The sequence below is a fragment of the Panthera tigris genome, chromosome C1 (genome assembly GCF_018350195.1).
Source record: "Panthera tigris isolate Pti1 chromosome C1, P.tigris_Pti1_mat1.1, whole genome shotgun sequence".
Lineage (NCBI taxonomy): Eukaryota > Metazoa > Chordata > Mammalia > Carnivora > Felidae > Panthera > Panthera tigris.
In genome coordinates this window covers 134,323,018-134,335,140 of record NC_056667.1, presented here as the reverse complement: position 1 = coordinate 134,335,140, position 12,123 = coordinate 134,323,018, and the positions used below count along the sequence as shown (strand labels likewise).

The 12,123-nt window shown below is 40.5% G+C and overlaps 1 long non-coding RNA gene across 1 annotated transcript; it reads right to left on the bottom strand.

Annotated features, from left to right (window-relative positions):
- Nucleotides 1-1,596: 1,596 nt before the first annotated feature.
- LOC122240913 lies at nt 1,597-11,703 on the bottom strand. Its single transcript, XR_006220703.1, has 4 exons — nt 11,226-11,703; nt 9,271-9,324; nt 2,647-2,704; nt 1,597-2,122 (listed from the first exon to the last, which is right to left on the bottom strand). It is a non-coding gene; the product is annotated as an uncharacterized LOC122240913 (long non-coding RNA).
- Nucleotides 11,704-12,123: the final 420 nt, after the last annotated feature.

Below are 12,123 nucleotides of genomic sequence, written 5' to 3'. Positions count from 1 at the left end.
ACATTCATCAGCAAAAAGTCCAGAAAACTATAGGTAGAATATATTGAGATAGCCTCCTTATCTTTACTTAAAACTAATAATTTTGTGACTTCATGACAAAAGGAAAAAATTATTTTTCAATGTTCAGTATCTATATGATCCCGGCTGCCCCTACTCTCCCATCTCAAATAAACCCAAATAATTTTCCAATTTTGTTCCCAAACCACTCTCTTGACCAACTATTTATGACTTGGTGCTTTTATGTACTAAAGACAAGTGACAAACCAGTTATGGAAGAGAAGAGAAAAAATTTCTTCAGGTTGCTCTCCTAAAACCAAGGCTCCCTTTCTAATGTGTACACATATTTGTACATGTATGTATCAGAACTAATCTAAGTCACAGGGTAGAATTCAACTCCATTTTGATGGCACTCTGCTATGACTCTGAGCCAGTCCCTTCAACACTCTGTTTCCTCATCTGTCACAAAAGAGTACTAAAATTTGCCCTTGGCCAGTTTCACAAAGATGATTCCATATCTGAAACATACTTGGGGCTTCCAAAATGGGTTTATTTCATCTGACTCCATCAAAATCTTAATTTCCTCCTTTTCCAAATGGGGCATAATAATATCTGCCAACCTTGAAAGTTTATTGTAAGGATCAAGTGAAGATAATACATATGCAAAAGCTTTGAAATTTGAAAATGTTTTACATGTGAAAGTTATTTTTATTCGAATACTTTCACAAATGCTTGTCTAATCTAAATACAAGTCATTGCAAACTACAATGAGACCTTTCCGATTGGGGGGGCCCCCTGTTAATATGAAGTGCAGGGAAGCTGCGTTGCTCCTGTGGCTAAATGCATCATCTGCAGAACATGCGTGTGCTTGGTGTTCTTTGTTCAGCAGTGAAAATCAGCTCCTACCATGACATTCACGTTCACTTCAAAATGTATTTTTAAGTGTCCACCGTGTGCCAGATACTTACTAGGAGTCGAGGGTATGCCTTAGCTCAGACTACTATACAGCATACCATAGACTGCGTGGCATAAACAATAGACATTTAGTCTTCATGGCTCTGAAAGCTGGGAATTCTAAGATCAAGGTGCCAGTGTATTCACTTCCTGGTGAGAACTGGCTTCCTACCTTGTAGACAGCCACTGTGCATGGGGACAGCAAGCTCTCTGTGTCCTTTTTCTTACAAGGGCACTAATCTCACCTTGGGCACCCACCCTCATGACCTCATCTCAACCTGATTACTTTCCAAATGCCCCACCTCCACATACCATCACATTGGGAATTAGGCCTTCAATAAATCGATTCTGGGAGATAGAACATTCGGACCAGACGAGAGTATAAAGATGAAAGAGGCAGTGTCCCTGGCCTCAGAGAAGCCTTGTTCTAGTTGAAAGAAGACGCATAAAGGCAACACAGCAGTGCAGAGTGTGAAGTGCTGTGAGGACACAGAAGAGCCAGCCTCAGACTTCTAGGAGGAGATGACACGTGAGCTGAGTTAAAGAATGAACGCTCAAGTCAGCCACATGAAGGGAAAGGAGAGAATACTCCCAGTAAAAAGCATAGGTGCAAAGGCCCTAACATTGGAAATAATATGGCTTGTTTAAGGGGAAATACAAGCAATAGTACAAAAGGGTAATGTGCCCTTTGAAGATTGGCAGGAGACGAAAATGAAGAAGAGAATGTGTTCCACCCAAGAGAGCCTCACGTGCTTGGCTAAAGAACCTGTGGTTTATGGCATAGGCATAAGAAATGCTGCAGTATTCAAACCGTGGGGACAGGCAGGATTAAACTGGCCCGGTTTCTTGGATTCTCGATTTTATCCAAAACTATGGAAGAGGTACAAAGTTTAATTGAAAGGTTATCATTTCAAAACAATATTCATAAATATTTAAACACCCACCCTCAGGGGTCCATCTCTGAGGTTCGCTGAGTTTGAGGAATACCACAGTCATGTCATTGGGAACTGCTGATGGTTTGTAGGCTCAGTGGTGACACAGTCAGAAAGATGTTGTTGCAGATCAATGAGTCATACCGGTGATGGAGAATAGATACGAGGGAGGAAAGACTGGAAACAGGAAAGCCAGTCGGGAGGTGGGCACAGCGTTCCAGGAAAGAGATGACGAGTACCTGAAATAGGGTAAGATGAAAGTGTGGAGGATTTGGGAAACGTGAGCACATGTCAGGAACTTGTGGAGGTAAGATCTTAGCATTTGCTGACTCATTAAATATGGATTTTTTTTTTATTTTTTTTTTATTTTTTTTTTTTTTTTTAAGAAAAGAGTCAAGGGGCACCTGGGTGGCTTAGCGGGTTAAGCGTCTGGCTCTTGATTTCGGCTCAGATCACAATCTCACAGTTCAAGGGTCTAAGCCCACAGAGGGCTCCTGTTGCTGACAGCATGGAGCCTGCTTGGGATTCTCTCCCTCCTTCCCTCTCTCTCTCCCCCCTCCCTCACTCATGCATTCTCTCTCTCCCTTTCTCAAAAATAAATAAACTTTTAAAAAAATTTTAAAAAGGAGTTAAAAGTCACCCCAGGATTTGGGCTTGGAAGACTTGGGATGGACAGTTGTGCCCTTCAATAAGCTGCAGAATATAGGAGAAAGTCAAAAGTTAGATTATCCCTTCAGCTCTGACCATGTACATTTCTACATACCCATGAAAATCCAGGTGAAGATGTTCTGAATTCCTCCCGATAGTCTTCTCTGATTCTCCTGTGAAAAATCACAAGCATTTGCAAGGTGGTCAGAATTAGTGGGCCATTCGGCTTTATCTCCTTCCTCACTTCCGATGGCCATGTCTAGACTTCCTATATGACCTGGGTTCGCCTCCTTCACTATTTTCTCCGATGCTTCTTAGCATCTATGACAGAGTAGTGGCTGCCTGAGTGTGGTTTTCTTAGGGAAGCACAAACAACCCAGTTCCTTAAGCTCCTTGGTTTTTTAACCTTTTCAATAACACGCCATATGTCACTGACTTGAGGACTATTCTTAAATAAGTAACCTAGAAGAAAATTCATTATCATACCATCCACAATCTCTTAGCCTCCCATATCCCTATTTCTGAACTTTATTTCATTTCCAACAACTTCGTTTCTAATCTTGCTCCTGGATTCCCAATTATAATAAAACAAACACTGATCTCAGGTGGGGAATAAGCATCAGAAACAGATGAACTCATAAGACAAAAATCTTATGTCTCTGTCCTCCTGTTTTCATGCAAATGTCCCCAGTAATTAAATCAGGGAAAGAAAATGTAGCAAAAACATATCAGCCAAATGGTTTCAAAATTTCAAAAGAAGCTGTAAATATGGTCTTTTTTAGAAGATCAGGTTCTAACTAGAGTATGAGAAAGGGTAACAGTTGTTCTGATGAAGCAGTTTTTAAATTCTTGTCAGTGATTTAAAGAGAGATAACTGATGTATGTTGAAGAAGCTGGCAAGATTTTTAAATAGTTCGGACGCTACAGGGAGCATTTTTTTTTTCTTAAAGCAATGTACTCAGAAGTGTTGGCAAGATTTTATTTGAACGTAGCAGTGCTTATGTGAGGAAGTTATTTTGAATTACCCTAGTATAAATATGTATGACTTTATTTGTATTGAAAATTTCCTTTGCAAGTGAGTGACTGAGGGACTGTTATATCTCTATTGCTTGGCAAATGATTTCAGTATTTCATTTTGGAAATAAAATACTCAAAACTCGAAAATAATGCCAGACTCCTGTTTATGACCACAGGTGATTTTTGTGCCTACGTTAATACCTTTTAACTCCTATTTGCCATGTGGCACAAATGGCATCTGTTGTCTTATGTCTGGCTTTTTTTATACAGTATTCATGCATGCAAGCATCCATTCATTCGGCAGACATTATTCAGAACCTCTCAGCCACCAAGCTCTATGCTAGGCACAAGGCAGACAGCAGTAGTATTGAACTGGCCTTCCTTATAATATTTCACGTAAGCATTCTGTTTCCTCTGGGCAGTTTTCTGCAATATAGTGGAAATTTCTAATCTTAGCATCATAGCTTATTATTTAAAAAGCTAAGCCTGTTGAAGGCTGTGGACAAGGCTAACTTTGAAAGATAGTTTTTCCTCTCAGCAGAGAACACCAAAACAAGGGTAAGAGGAGGTGAGGGCCCTGAGAAATAGGACCTGAAGGGGAAGGAAGAAGAGAGAGGGAAGGGTACTGGAGAAGCAAAGCATTGTAAATAGGGCTCATACTTTTCACCTCTGGACTTTTGAGCAACCAGTTACTGTTCTACGTGAAAATGAAACTCCTGGCAGGAAAATCATCTACCCCTGTGCTGATGGAGCCTGTTCGTTTACTTAAAGGAGAAACAAAACACAACCCTACACCTTCTTTGTTTTCCTTCTTCAGCTCTTGTGTGGTGTTAGCAGGTGAGGAGATCATTTATTCTCAAGTGCAACTTCACACTTGGCGGCATAAGCAAATCATACTTGTACTAGTCCGGTCCATTTCCTCCTTATGATTTCTTTCCTTTTTCAGAGAAAACCTCTTATTAAATTTTAATATATTTACTTAAAAATCAACCACGAGAAGGCTCATCAGAGCCATTTAAAGAGAGAGACAAATATATACACATAATTCTGCATATGCTCCTTCGTTTATCTGAGGCCACGTGTAAAGCTGATACAGCGGAAGGGAAATAAGCCAGCCTAACTTGATAAAAAGGAAGTGTGTGAGTCTAAGTATCCATGGTCCCCGCCTGCTACCCTCATCTATCCTTGTGCTCATCTCAAGCCGTTACAAGTGTGAAACAGGAGCTCACTTTACTTCCCTTTAAAGCTTTTTAATGAACGGCAGATTCCACAAAAGACAACAAATATTTACTATATAACAGGCACTGTCTTAGGGGATCGGGAAAGATACATCAGGGGTAGATCATCTTCCTTTGTCAAATAAATTACTGTTTAAAGATCCTAAGTGAAGCAACGATTAAAAATTTCCAAGTGATGGGGTGCCTGGGTGGCTCAGTTGGGTAAGCAGCCAATTTTTGATTTGAGCTCAGGTCATTATCTCACCATTTATGAGTTCGAGCCCCATGTCAGGTTCTATGCTGATAGTGCAGAGCCTGCTTGGGATTTTCTCTCTCTGCCTCTCCCCTGCTCCCTCACTCTCTCTCTCTCAAAATAAACTTCAAAAAATTTTCCAAGTGATAGTTTGCTTCAGTATCATAAAACACATTACTTTGCCCCAAATCCAAAGTTCAAAGTGATTTCAAATTGCAAAACATACTTCACCCAATCCTGAACATTCTCCTCAAGCACACAAGAACCCTCCCTAGTAGAAGTAGAGATCATCTTTACCTAATGACCATGGCAAACTATTATAAATAACTTTTCAGTATCCTATATAAATGCCAGATGATAGTAGGTAATAATACACCTCAGGATCATGCTGATTTCTCTAAACTGAAATTCCAAATACTTATGAGATAGATAAATTAAGCTTTAAAAGAATGAGGTTTTAATTTTTCCTTCTTGTTTTGAAAGGCCAAGAATTTTCTGTGAACATTCAGTTTTGTTCTGTCCCTCTTGTCTAGAAGGGTACTAGCCATGTGCCAAGAACAATAGAAATACCAGCTTCCCTCAACCCAGAAAAAATACCCCTTTGCCACAGGAGCCATACTTACGGTTCCACAATGGCCAAGGAAAAACCTAATAGGAACAGACTGTGTGTGTGTGTGTGTGTGTGTGTGTGTGTGTGTGTGTGTGTGTCAAAGTCAGTTCCAGAGAGAGAGAAAGAAGCCTGGTTTGCACAGTAGTAGAACCACTAGAAAAATATGCTCTGTCCCTGTGTCCACGGCCCAGTCCTCCCCTGACGCCCTCCTTTCTAGGGCATGGGGTAGAAAAGTCACATACACAGTAGATCATGCCAGGGCCTGCTGACACAACCCTACTCCCAGATTTACAGGCAGGAGAGTGAAGCAATGTCTGCGCTACATACGTAGTCTTACTTTTATTTTCATTTTTTTAGGTAGATGTTTCAGCACTTGACTGGGGGGGATGGGAAGAAGATATTGCAGGAAAATTTCTCAGTGCTATTACATCCCTTCTACCCACTCCGCAATCCCTTCAATCTTCCGAAGTTTGGGTGAGGGTCAGTAAAGAGCTTTGGACGGTGTTAAGAGCCTCTTCTTTTTACCTAGCACAAATAGGATCTCTGATACTTCCTGGCCATGCTAAACTGGCTACAAGACTACTTCCTCCCATGCCAGGTCATACGGAGAGAATGAGGTGGGAAAATATTTTTCCTTACAATGACAAATGGCCATGTGAAAAATGGAGTCTCAGGGGCTAGTATCGTGATGTTTATTATCATGAACACCTGACCTTTCCCACTACAAATTGAGAAATTCCATGGTAGTTTTCTAACTTTGTTATCAGTGACCATTGATTTCTGTACAATGAAAGAACCAGTTAAATAATTCCTAGTAAATCATAAGATAGTTAAAACAATTAAATAACAATAAAATAATTATAATAATAATTAAGCATATGCTACATCTACTCTACTTTTTTATAACTTAACTTCATGTTTTTCAGGTAATTCATGGGAAAAAACTCCTATGTATTTTTTAAATGTTTTTTTTATTTCGAGAGAGAGAATGTGTGCACATGTGGGGGAGGGTCAGAGAGAGAGGGAGAGAGAGAATCCCAAGCAGGCTCTGCATTCAGCAGCTCAGCACAGAGCCCAATGTGGGGCTCAAACCCATGACCGCAAGATCGTGACCTGAGCCACTATCAGAAGTCACTCAACAGACTGAGCTACCCAGGAATTCCTATGTATTGATAGGTCCCAGATTTTCCTATGTACTGATATGCCTGTCCTGAATCAGACATTTTACATATATTGTTATTTTTTTTTCACCACAACTAGCTTAAATCTAAGTGTTCTTTTGCTCTTTTTATTTTTCTTAATTGATCTCTATGCCCAACATGAGGCTCGAACTCACAACCCCGAGATCAAGAGTCACCTGCTCTACTGACCAAGCCAGCCAGGTGCCCCTCTTTTGCTCATTTTTAAAATGAGGTTCACAGGGGTTTAATATCTTGTTCTCAATATATAATTAGTACACAAAATGCATGAAATCAAATCCAATTCATCTAATTTCAACATTTGTATCTTTGCCTTTATAATATGCTATCATTGAGGAGAATATAAAGAAGCTAGTGTCAAATACATTGATGTTCAGTTTGCACTCAACAAGTGACAAAAGAAATTGTACAGAAAATAAAAACTATTCATGATCTTCATCACTGACTTGTCCTGTGCTTGGGCGCAACACTGGGGTCAGGGTGAGCCAGAAGGGACCCACGCATGGGAGCTTTCCCTGAGCTGGGGGTCCTGGAGAGAAGACCGAACTGAACTGTGAAGCAACAGACAACAAAGCTAGAGAAAGCATTTGACCTGAGTGTTTGACTTGAGCCAACGTTGTAACTAGAAAAATGAGCCAAAGCATTAGGTTCAAAAGGCAAAATAAGCCATACGTGGAAACACAAGGACTAACCCACTCATCCAGGAAGACTGGAAGTCGATCATAATGCAGGGCGCAGGGTGGGTGGGCACAAGCGGTTCAGAAGTATATCTCGAAAGGTGAGATGATACTGAGTGAGATGTGCCTGGCCTTGGCCACGAAGATGGACCTGACACATTCAAAGGTCCACACAGAATCAGACACTTAAATTCTAGAGAAAGTCATCAATTCTCTCTAGGTCACATCTAAAACTGCCAGGCATAGAGAAGCAGGTTTGGGTTTTTTTCCTTAGCTATTACCATTTCATAGTTGTGATTATCATGAAGAAGATCATTTTTGAGAAGAAGGTTTTTACATTTAAGTATCTGAAATAACTGAAAAAAAAAAAAAAGTCACCCCCGAATAGTACATTAGAACTGAGTAGAGTACAAAGTTTATAACTTTGACCTCTTAACAGAATAAGGACTATTAAAGAAGACCACAAAGCAGTATGAAGCTATTTCCAGGTCACCAGACAATCTGTAGGTACAAACAATTGCTGGTCCCATTTCCCTTCAAAAAGGGAAAAAGTAAAAGGTACAGGTCACTCTGAGCCCCTAGTCTGATGTCCAAATGGCCCTTTTGGTGGCTTTGACCTATGAGGAGCACGGAATGGGTCCTTAGAGACAGGAAACAATTAAGGGACACTTTCAGTGTTTTGAGGAGTCAGAGAAAACAACAACAACAAAAAGCCATCAGTGTTGGGATTAAAAATCGGAATAGTTTTTTTTCCCCTTAGCATTTGCATTGATTTTTCAGCTTTTGCATCAAAAAGAAAATCTGGCCTTGTGGATATTTAAGAGGCTAGGGAATTTCATTTTCCATTTAATAAACTGATTTTCTCCCCCACTATAGGTACTTGGAATTAGCACAAACCCCAGGATAACTACAATTCCAAAAGGGAATGTTCAGTTCATTATGAATGGTCTGACAGCAAATAACGGTCTGACAGCCAAATTCCTGGTCTCCAAATTTGTAAGTTTGCCTTTTTTTTTTTTTTTCTCACAATTCTTACTCAAGACCGCTTCTGAGCTTTTGCACATTTAACCCTTACACTCAAAGACAGTATTACTCGTGTTACTAAAGAACACGAGAAACTTCAAGCTTAAACACTTGGATTAAAAGAAGTCTGATATTTATAACCAAATTATGACCATCTTGAATACAATAAATTAACTGCTGAACTAACATAATAAAGAAATACTGTATTTATTCTCACGTCTGTGGCTACACATCCTTTGAACAGGTCTAAAGAATCATAAACCAGCCATAAATCTTATGATGTTTTCCATTTTATTTCTTCACTTTAATGACATAGTACTCATCTCTCAATAGGAAAATTATGAATGATACTAAAAGTTAAATAGTTGTTTTTGGTAGTCAAAATTAATTTATACTGTCTTTAATTGATCTGTATGTTCCACATTATTTTTTCAATTTTTCATTATAACAATAAAGCTACACCATAATGATGTTTCATGTATTACTTCATTGAATTCTCAATAAAAGCCCTAAGGAATGAACACTATTAATGTACCCACATTGTTGATAAGCAGACAAATTTAGAGAAAATTGCCTGTAATCATACAGGTAATCATCTGCACTGTTAGTATCCAAAATAGATACTTTGAACTTCAACTGACACAGGGATATACAAATTCCAGGGATATATTTGCGTGATCATTTTGAAATAACTTTACACGAGTGCACATACTAATAAGTAAAAAAAAATAATGTAAAATTACCTTAAGTACCACGTCTTAATTATTTGTCAACTGCCTCAATGATCCACTTTTGACCTGTATAAATAGACAACCGAGAAGTTCAATGATCAAATCCCAGTATGAAAATATGGTGCATAATTAGTGCACATCTCTGCATTTGGGGAGGACAGCGAATTGATTTTACATAGGGCATTGTTTTTCCTAATTAATTGTAGTTTTGTCACATGTTTGTATGTGATTGCTACATAAGTGGTTTACAAATTGTTAAGAAGTTTTATGGATATCTAGAAAGAATAATACAATTCAATGAACTTACACAAATGTTAAAGAGAAATTTTACATTAGAATGTTACTTTGTTTCTTTGTCCTGAGAGAATGAATTCTTTTTAAAAAAACACAGTTAAAATCAAGCATTAGATATGCAAATATGTGTTCAGATCAGAGATACCAAAATTATTCAAATGATTAATTATTCATCATAAAATGTCAATTAATAATTATGAAGCATAAAAGGCATCTTTCTAATGCATCTTCATTTTTCTTGGCCTAAAAAGGGGCTTAATATACATGTTCAATTGACTTCTAACAAGTTTTAAAAATGCAACAAAGTAAACAAATTGTAAACAAGTGCAAACTCTGAATTTTAATAAGTAACAACAAATGTGCTCAAAATGAACAAAAAGCAAAAAAAAATAAGGAAAACAAAAAACATAGCCACATTCATGACCTACACGGCCCCATGCTCACTCACCTGCCAGGGAAGGGGTCAACCTGGCCAAGATACCAACCCAACAACTCAAGTTGTGAATGTGTTTAGCAAGTACAAAATAAACATGATGTTTCTCTCCGAGGTGGAGAGAGGAGAGTGGGGAGGAGAGTGCCTTGGGAATTTTTTACACTTTGTGAATAGACATTAAAAGATAAAGCACAGTTTAAGTTTCCTTAAATTACCTATTATAACTCCTAAAGTCCATTAAGCACTGCTAAAATATCACTGTAAATGAAAATTTTTCACAGTTTTAATTGTCAATAATTTCCCTGTGTCAACTATTTTATTAATTTTTCCAGGAAGGTTGTATCTTTTAAAAAGTCAGTTTGAGCTGATACAATTCAGAATAAGAAACCATTTGATTACTAAGCTATTGATTATATTTATGATTATGATTATGATTTACTTGGCACTGACACCTGGTGAACTTGATGACCCAGGGAGTTATTTTAGTTAAGGCATCCCTGACCTCCCGCTGGTAGATTAATTACATATTAAACACTGTGTTTTCAAAACTAAATGATAAATCTGGACCCTTAAAGGAGGCACAAAAGAATCAGAGCGAGAGAGGAGGGGATGCTAAGAAACAAAACAAGAGATGGCAAAAGAAAGATAATCAGATCAAAAGAAAAGAGAACGTAGGAAATGCAATTGGGAAAGAATTTCAAGAAAATAAGGATAAAGGGCTGGGAGGGCTGACAGGAGGGCAAGAAGGAGGGAGGAAAGGAAGGGTTTTGAGTTTTTAATTCCCTGGCGAGGCTGCTGGCGTCCGCGCCCTTAACGCCACAGCCTTCCAAGTTGAGGCGAAAGCCACCTCCTCGGGCCTGCGTCGCATCCAACTTACTCCAAGTTTTCTGGTGACTCCTACAGGGCCCCTTTCCGTCCCCGCCCCCCCCCCCCCCCCTTAGAGAGATTGACAGTCGCGTGGAGGAGGCTTTTCCAGGCACAGCCTTTCTCATGGTAATCAGCCCCCAGCATCACCTCCCGGCTGCGGCCGCTCCCGCTCCTTGCGCAGCTCGCGGACCCCGGGGACCGGAAACGGGGCGGCGGGCGGGGAGCAAGCTAGCTAGCGACCCAGGTCAGCTGACCCGGCGGCGGGGCGGGGGTCGCGGGGTTCGCGGGCGGGGACAGGTCCGGGGGAGGGCGGGCGGGGACCGACCCTCCCCTCCCCCCCACGTGCTCCTCCGCCCGTTCGGCGGGGCCTTACCCTGAGATCAAATGGAGGGACCGAAGCTGGGGGCCTGGGGGACCGAGCGCGCCGAGAATTGGGGGCGACAATCAGACCTGTTTTGCATCAATAAATTAAGACGCTCATTTGAGTCCTGAAGTTTGCTGGTTCCTGTCAGTGGAGACGTTGGCAAAAGCACTGAAGCCGAGATTCAGCCTTAACTTCAAAAAATAAAGGAAAATAAAATAAAAAGAACCCCCTCAGCTGGCCGCCCTGCTGGGGCCAGGTGACGTGCGTGATTCCATAGCCCGCGGGCCTCACAGCAGGAACGTTAGGGTCGGTCTGAGGTTCTCTGGTCCTTGATTTTGTTGAAAAGGGTTTCTCTCAGAGATGCTCCTGATTTTTTTTTTTTTTAATAGATTTTCCCCTCCTATCCTAGGCTCAACTCCGAATGGATTGGATTGCAAGTTTGCACGTGAGAAAACCGTTTGGCTTGGCTTGGACCCCTGCCGCCCCCCCCCCCCACCCCCTCCACACACACCCCAATCCAGGGGTCTCCTTTATCACCCTTTGCTTGCAACTCTAAAAGAAGTTGCCCACCTCCTGCGTAACAACCCAGGGTTGAAATAATTCCTCTAGATGAAAGATCAATTCCGTTTTCAAAACGAGAATAGTTTCCTTTTTTTAAATTTTCTCCACATGGTACAAAATAAACAGAATTTGCTTTAAAAAAAAAAAAATCATTAGCTGTGGCCAAATTCGAATTCCTTCTACAGCCTGTGTGTTCAAGGGCAGAAACATTGTATCTCTTTGGGCTTCTGGGCCGGCAAGCGGAGCTGGGGGCTTGGGGGGTTGGGGGGGGTGGAATCTGCTGTGAAAGTTGAGGAAATTGACAGACTGTGAGGTGAAGAGGGGGACCGTCACCAGGTCCTGGCTG